The sequence below is a fragment of the Periplaneta americana genome, chromosome 5, assembly GCF_040183065.1.
Source record: "Periplaneta americana isolate PAMFEO1 chromosome 5, P.americana_PAMFEO1_priV1, whole genome shotgun sequence".
In the NCBI taxonomy this organism is placed as follows: domain Eukaryota; kingdom Metazoa; phylum Arthropoda; class Insecta; order Blattodea; family Blattidae; genus Periplaneta; species Periplaneta americana.
This window is the reverse complement of record NC_091121.1, coordinates 181,778,607-181,785,414: the sequence shown is the minus strand read 5'-3', so window position 1 is coordinate 181,785,414 and position 6,808 is coordinate 181,778,607.

The following is a 6,808-nucleotide window of genomic DNA, read 5'->3' as shown; positions in this document are numbered from 1 at the left end:
ATTAATCTTGCACAGGATAGGGACCGATGGTGGACTTATGTGAGGGCGGCAATGAACCTGCAGGTTCCTTAAAAGGCATTTGTAAGTAAGTAAGTGAGCATACCAAGTAATAATGCTCATACATAAGGGATGCTTCGCCTCATGGATAATTGGAAACAGGAGGACTACCACGGTCAGTGGAGCCAGGCTTCGGAGACAGATAACGGCACGAAAATGGAACATGTTCTATTCCCCTGGCAATAGACCTTGGTGCTGCCGCCGAAATTCTGTTAGGCGCAGTGAAATACTGCCCATATAGCCACCTACACTTGTTTTGCGTGTATTCCATTTTCAGGCAGTAGACTGCAGCTCACAGCAGCCGTCAAATACAGCTAGTGGAGCCCTAGCCTAATTCCTAATGGAATAACATGGAATACGTAATTGCGTCTTCAGGACAGGCGCTGTTTCTTCAAGTCGCTTTCTGCAGTTAAGGAAGCGCCAGAGCTGGGGGTAGAGCAGGTGGCACAACAAACACATTCCTCAAGATTGAGAAGCAGGCAGAGTTGCTTTATGCTTATTAGAGTTACGGTGACGTTCAAAGCTTGCCCCGAGTAACGAACAGCTGCCTCCACCTTTGGGAAGGAGCTGGGATTTACAGCTCCGCTCGTGGAAGCTCAGACAGTTCTGGGAAGAAAATGCAGTTTGGACTTGGAGACACTTGAAGTAGAAGCGATGTAGTGGTTATTATGCTTGCCTCCGGACCTAAATATCTCTGGTTCACACTGGGAAGGAAGTAGTGTATTTTAAAAGTTGATAAAAATCTTTAATATGACTTCCTGTGAAAGTGAAATTCAACTTAAAGTCTAGGGGCCATATTCATAGACATTCTTAGCGCAGGCTTTCGGTGGATGATCAGCGAACTAACGTTTTTCGTATTCATAAACCAGTGTCAGCGATATGATATGTATGTATATATGTATGTATGTATGTATGTATGTATGTATGTATGTATGTATGTATTTATTTACACTGCAAGTGGGCAAGCACCCGGTGGCAGTGGTATATACAATAGTAACAATACACAATAAAATGATAACCAATACACAATGAAATTTACAATACACAATACAATTTTACAACACATATACAATTTCACACACAATACAATAATAATACACAATACAATTTAACACAATAATAATAAAACATAAAATAAAATACCTAATTTTACAATACAACCTACATAATTATCTATAGGTCCTACATAAGTTTCAATAGTCTTTCACTTTACTCTCATCTCATACCCTGTAGTGGCACTATGACGCATTTCACTGACACTTTAGCACACATTTCACTGACACTCTGTAACTCATTTCACTGACACTATAGAACACATTTCATTGACGCTATAAATTATCACTGATCGGAACTGTTCACTACACTGTAAAACCATAACTTCACTGACTCACCTCGCTTCACTGATACAACAGTTCAAATAAGTCAAATAATTACATCCTTATGCATACTTATAAACAGAACTACATTTAAACTAAACATTTCTAGTCTAAGGCCCTCTTACACGCTATTTTTAAATAATTTACAATTCAAACCAAGGAAGTAAACTCGTCAGCCTAGATAAATACATGTCACCTTAAAAAAAAATTAAATGTTGAATGTCACCTTAATTTTAATTTTCACTTTATATACAACTTTTTAAATTATTTCTTGAATCTCCTTAAGGAAGGACAGCCCTCAAAGACCGCTGCAGGTAGGTCATTCCAATCATTTATAGTTCTATTTAAAAATGAGAATTTACCTACATCCGTTTTCTGTTTCCTACATTTGATTTTAAAATCATGATCTTTCCTACCATAGTACGTTGGCTTCTCTAACCGAGCCGTTATGTCTACCCATGCTTTCTGACCTAGATGTGCTCTATACAATGATGTTATTCTAGTTTTCCTACGTCTGTTTTCCAAAGTTTCCCATTTAAGTTCTTTTATCGTATCGTTTCCATCTTCTCTTTTACCTTTAACAAATTTCGCTGCCCTATACTGGATTCTTTCTAAGGAATTTATCTGATATATTCTATAGGGATCCCAACATGTAGTTCCGTATTCCATTAACGGTCGCACTAACGTTAGATATGCTATTTCCCTCGATTTGGGGCTAGCCTTTCTCAAGATTCTCATAATAAAGTGAAGTGCCCTCTATGCTTTACCCATATGAATCCTGTTTAGCACGCTCGTAACCCGGGCTAGCGAAATGTCTATGAATAACACCCTTAAGTTTCAGATTTACGGCCTGTAAAAAAACACGCTGACGTAAGCAAAATTACCAACCAAATTCTAAATCCCATGAAATATCAATGCTTTCAGAATATATACTCATGTGTGCAAACGTCTCGATCAGCCATTACTTATGGATAAATTTGTGCTCTTACCACAGTCTAGTATATATTAGTCACGAAGCTCAATACTTACTAAATATGCATCTATAGATAGTTGCTAGCCACCAGAATCGCTACTATCGCCTCATCACAGACCCTTTCCCCAGCAGACGATAAAATGTATTGTACTTTCGATATCGTATTCTTTTGAAAAAATTAAAACCTTCTTTCCACTATTGAAATATGAAATACGTAAGGTTTATATATTATTTTCATAAAGTACGAGGGGTATCCAGGAAATAACGACCGTTCGCGCATACCCGCCGCGCAGCTGACTCCCCTTCCTTGTTTGAAGGTCAACTGGCTTCCTTAACATGTGTTCTCATAATGTTGTGAGTACTGGTTGCAACAAGCCGCCATTGTGCATTTTGTGTTACTTCAAAATGAACGACGTGATTGATAATCCCGCCGACTGTGAGGTGAGGAGTGTGATTCGATTTTTGAATGCCCGACATTTGAAACCTGCAGAAATTTACCGGCAATTGAAAGAAGTGTATGGTGATACTGTAATGAATGAAAGAAATGTGAGAAAATGGTGCGAAATGTTCAACAATGGGCGAACAAATGTCCACGATGAAACTCGACCCGGACGCCCATCACTCATCACAGAAGACTGAAGACTAAAGTGAACGACAGAATCTTGCAAGACAGGCGCACATCACTCGACGAATTGCATATTGCCTTTCCTGACATTTCTCGTTCTTTGCTTGGTGAAATTGTGTCGCAACATCTTGGCTACCACAAAATCTGTGCCCGCCCGCACACTGCTGCTTCAACTCGAGAATTGCTGGATCAATTCGGTTGGGAAATCTTTGATCATCCGCCCTATAGTCCAGACCTTGCTCCTAGCGATTTTCACCTTTTCACTAAGCTGAAAGACTTTCTGGGTGGTACGCGTTTTGGAAGTGATGAAGAGTTGAAGAAGACAGTGAACACCTGGCTTAATGAACTGGCGGCAGAGGAGTATAACACGGGAATTCTAAAGCTAGTGAACAGATACGACAAATGTTTAAATGTAGGTGGTGATTATGTAGAGAAGTAAAAGAAGCTTCAGTTATGTAACAGACTTTGTTTTTTCAAATAAATATATTTTTTTAATTATTACAACAAAACGGTCGTTATTTCCTGGATGCCCCTCGTATTATATTTTATAAACTCGCCTTTCTAGATCTTTTGGAAGAAGGATAACTCTGACCTCTTTTTCTTACAATATTTATACGAGTAGTACTACAAACGTCTCCTTGTCCCATATTATTATTATTCAAATTATTGTATTTTAGCCATTTACAGTTATTACTCGTATTATATGGTCACAAGTGTTGTAAAAAGGCTCTTTTGATGCTGGATGCGCAATGTTAGTTCTTCGACTTGGAAATAATCGAACGGAGGAATCTTTTTGCCTACAACTGTACAATTGTCAGACCGACAGTATGCATCAAGAGACAACAGAACTATAATACTTTGTTTCATAATGTCTGACAAGCTGCTGCAGAAGAGGAGAGAAGTATAATTGCTATTCAACCAATGGCAGAGGTCTGGTTCCACGCTTGACTTCAAGACAGGCAATACTGTTTGACCTCTTCTGATCAGCAATTATTTATTAGAGATGAACAACGAGCGAGCAAACGTTCCAAGACTTCGGGACTTCGGAAGTGATCAGTTCTCGAACGTAGTAGTAAGGTAGATTATTTTACGACGTTTTATCAACATCTCAGGTTATTTAGTGTCTGAATGAGATGAAGGTGATAATGCCGATGAAATGAGTCCGGGATTCAGCACCAAAAATTGACCAGCATTGAGGGAAAACCACGGAAAAAATCTGAACCAGGTAGCTTGCCCCGACCGGGAATCGAACCTGGGCCACCTGCTTTCGTGGCCAAACGCGCTAACCGTTACTCCGCAGGTGTGGACTTCTCGAACGTCAAGCAGCCTTCAATCGTTACAGTTGTTTGTACCAGACTGAACTTTTATCTGGTTTGGCAACTGTTATATATGTATAAACAATCAAGTAGCCTATTTGAATCGTCATCTCTACCTTTCAGTGTATAATAATCCGTTCCCAAATCTTTATTTAATTACTAGGCCCTTATTAAAAGACTAGAAAATTCTTTTTCGTATGTTTGAGATGAAGTATACAATCTCAAGTAAAACAAAATGTTTTATTTTAACACTATGTTTTATGTTTCTTAGAAATTAAAATTTGTTTTAGATTTTTTTTTATTTATATAACCATAGGTAATATTTGATAATAGAACCAGAACATTTTGATAACTATGATACTGTTTTTTTTTGTCTTTTTGTATCAATTAAACAACTCTAATGTTATTTATTTCAATGATGTATGTAATACAAAGTTACGAAATCTTTCCTCGCCGACCAAACGCTATTTCGAGAATGATGAGCGAGACTCCAAGGGCACGAAGTTACGAGACGAGACTCGAAAGACAAATGCAACGAACACAGCGAGCGAGAGCGACAGTAGTTTTGTTCATCCGTAGAAATTATACTTCTTTCTCTCTCTCTCTCTCTCTCTCTCTCTCTCTGCCGACAATATTTACGTCGCCTGTCAGATATTATGGAAAGAAGTATAGTGAATAGAGGTGATTGTATCAAGTATGATCTTCTGCATGTGTGGTTGTAAATGTTATCTGGTGTAATGGATCCGTCCTAGGATTGTAAATTATATCTGGTGTGTTTCTGTTAACGAAGTCCGTGATTAAAGAGTTGCGAATTTTTGGAAACTTCTCATTTCTCCATAGGTGGATACACCAAACAATTGAAACAATATTTTATTTCATTCCCCTGTGGAAAATTCTGTTAGCCTATTCCATCTATTGTATGTATGTAGCCTATTTATTCACACTGCAAATGGGTATATACCCGGTGGCAGTGGTAAGTAATTACTCAATAATGACAATTAATAATAAAACAACTAATAAAAAATAATAATTAAAGAATAATAATAATAATAATAATAACAAGGAGCATCCTAAATTAAATGAAGCATGGTCGCTTAAAATAACATTTAAAGTAAATCTAATTTGTATCTTAACCCTAAGTTCGAACTAAGACCCACGAGTGTGACAGGTTCATACCTGCAAAAGTACCTTTCGGCACTACACTTATTTCGCTGTCAACTCACTCACTGCACTGATTCTACCTGATTTCACTAACACTTCTAACCATTTCACTGTTCAAATACTTTGCACAGCCTCTTCACTGACACCAACACACTTCACTTACACAATAGACTTCACTGACACTACACACTTCACTAACACAACACACTTCCTCACTGATAGAACACTTCAAATAACAAGATATCAATTACACCCTTTAAGTATTGTGTATAATATACTACCGTCTATTAGTAAAGTCCTTAAGCCTATTTTTAAATACATTTTTGGTTATTGGTAAAGCCTTTAGTAAGTCTGCAGGTAAAGCATTCCAGTCCCTGATAATACGATTGAGAAAAGAAAGCTTTCCAGTGTCCGTCCTCTGTCTTCTTTCCCTCAATTTATATGAGTGGTCGTTCCTTGAAGAGTAATTTGGCGGCTGCAACCTATATTTTATTTCGCTCCAGGCAGGCTCACCTCTGTATGTTTTGAACATTGCTCATAATCGAATTCGCGTTCCCCGGTCCTTGAGTGTGTCCCATTTTAATGGTGAATTATTACGACAACACTTGAGAGCCCGTTTTCGAATCTTTTCCAGTGTCTTAATATGTTCTAATCTGTAAGGATCCCAACATGCAGCACCATATTCCATTACTGGACGAACTAGTGATTTATATGCAATCTCTTTGGATTTATCAGAGCCTTTCCTTAGTATCAGAGCCTTTCCTTGGAAAACATCGTATCGCTCTCAGGACCGTGATTAACGTTCCTTATCAATTATTGAATTTTTGGAGAGCAAAACTGTTATGAAATAAGTTGTCTGATATTTCTATTTTTCCTGGCATTGAGAGCACACTTCACTTACGCAATAGACTTCACTGACACTACAGACTTCACTGACACAACACACTTCCTCACTGATAGAACACTTCAAATAACAAGATATCAATTAGGCCTACACCCTTTAAGTAGTGTGTATAATATACTACCGTCTATTACTAAAGTCCTTAAGCCTATTTTTAAATACATTTTTGGTAAAGCATTCCAGTCCCTGATAGTACGATTGAGAAAAGAAAACTTTCCAGTGTCCGTCCTCTGTCTTCTATATCCCTCAGTTTATATGAGTGGTCGTTCCTTGAAGAGTAATTTGGCGGCTGCAACCTATTTTTTATTTCTCTCCAGGCAGGCTCACCTCTGTATGTTTTGAACATTGCACATAATCGAATTCGCGTTCTCCTGTCCGTGAGTGTGTCCCTTTTAATGG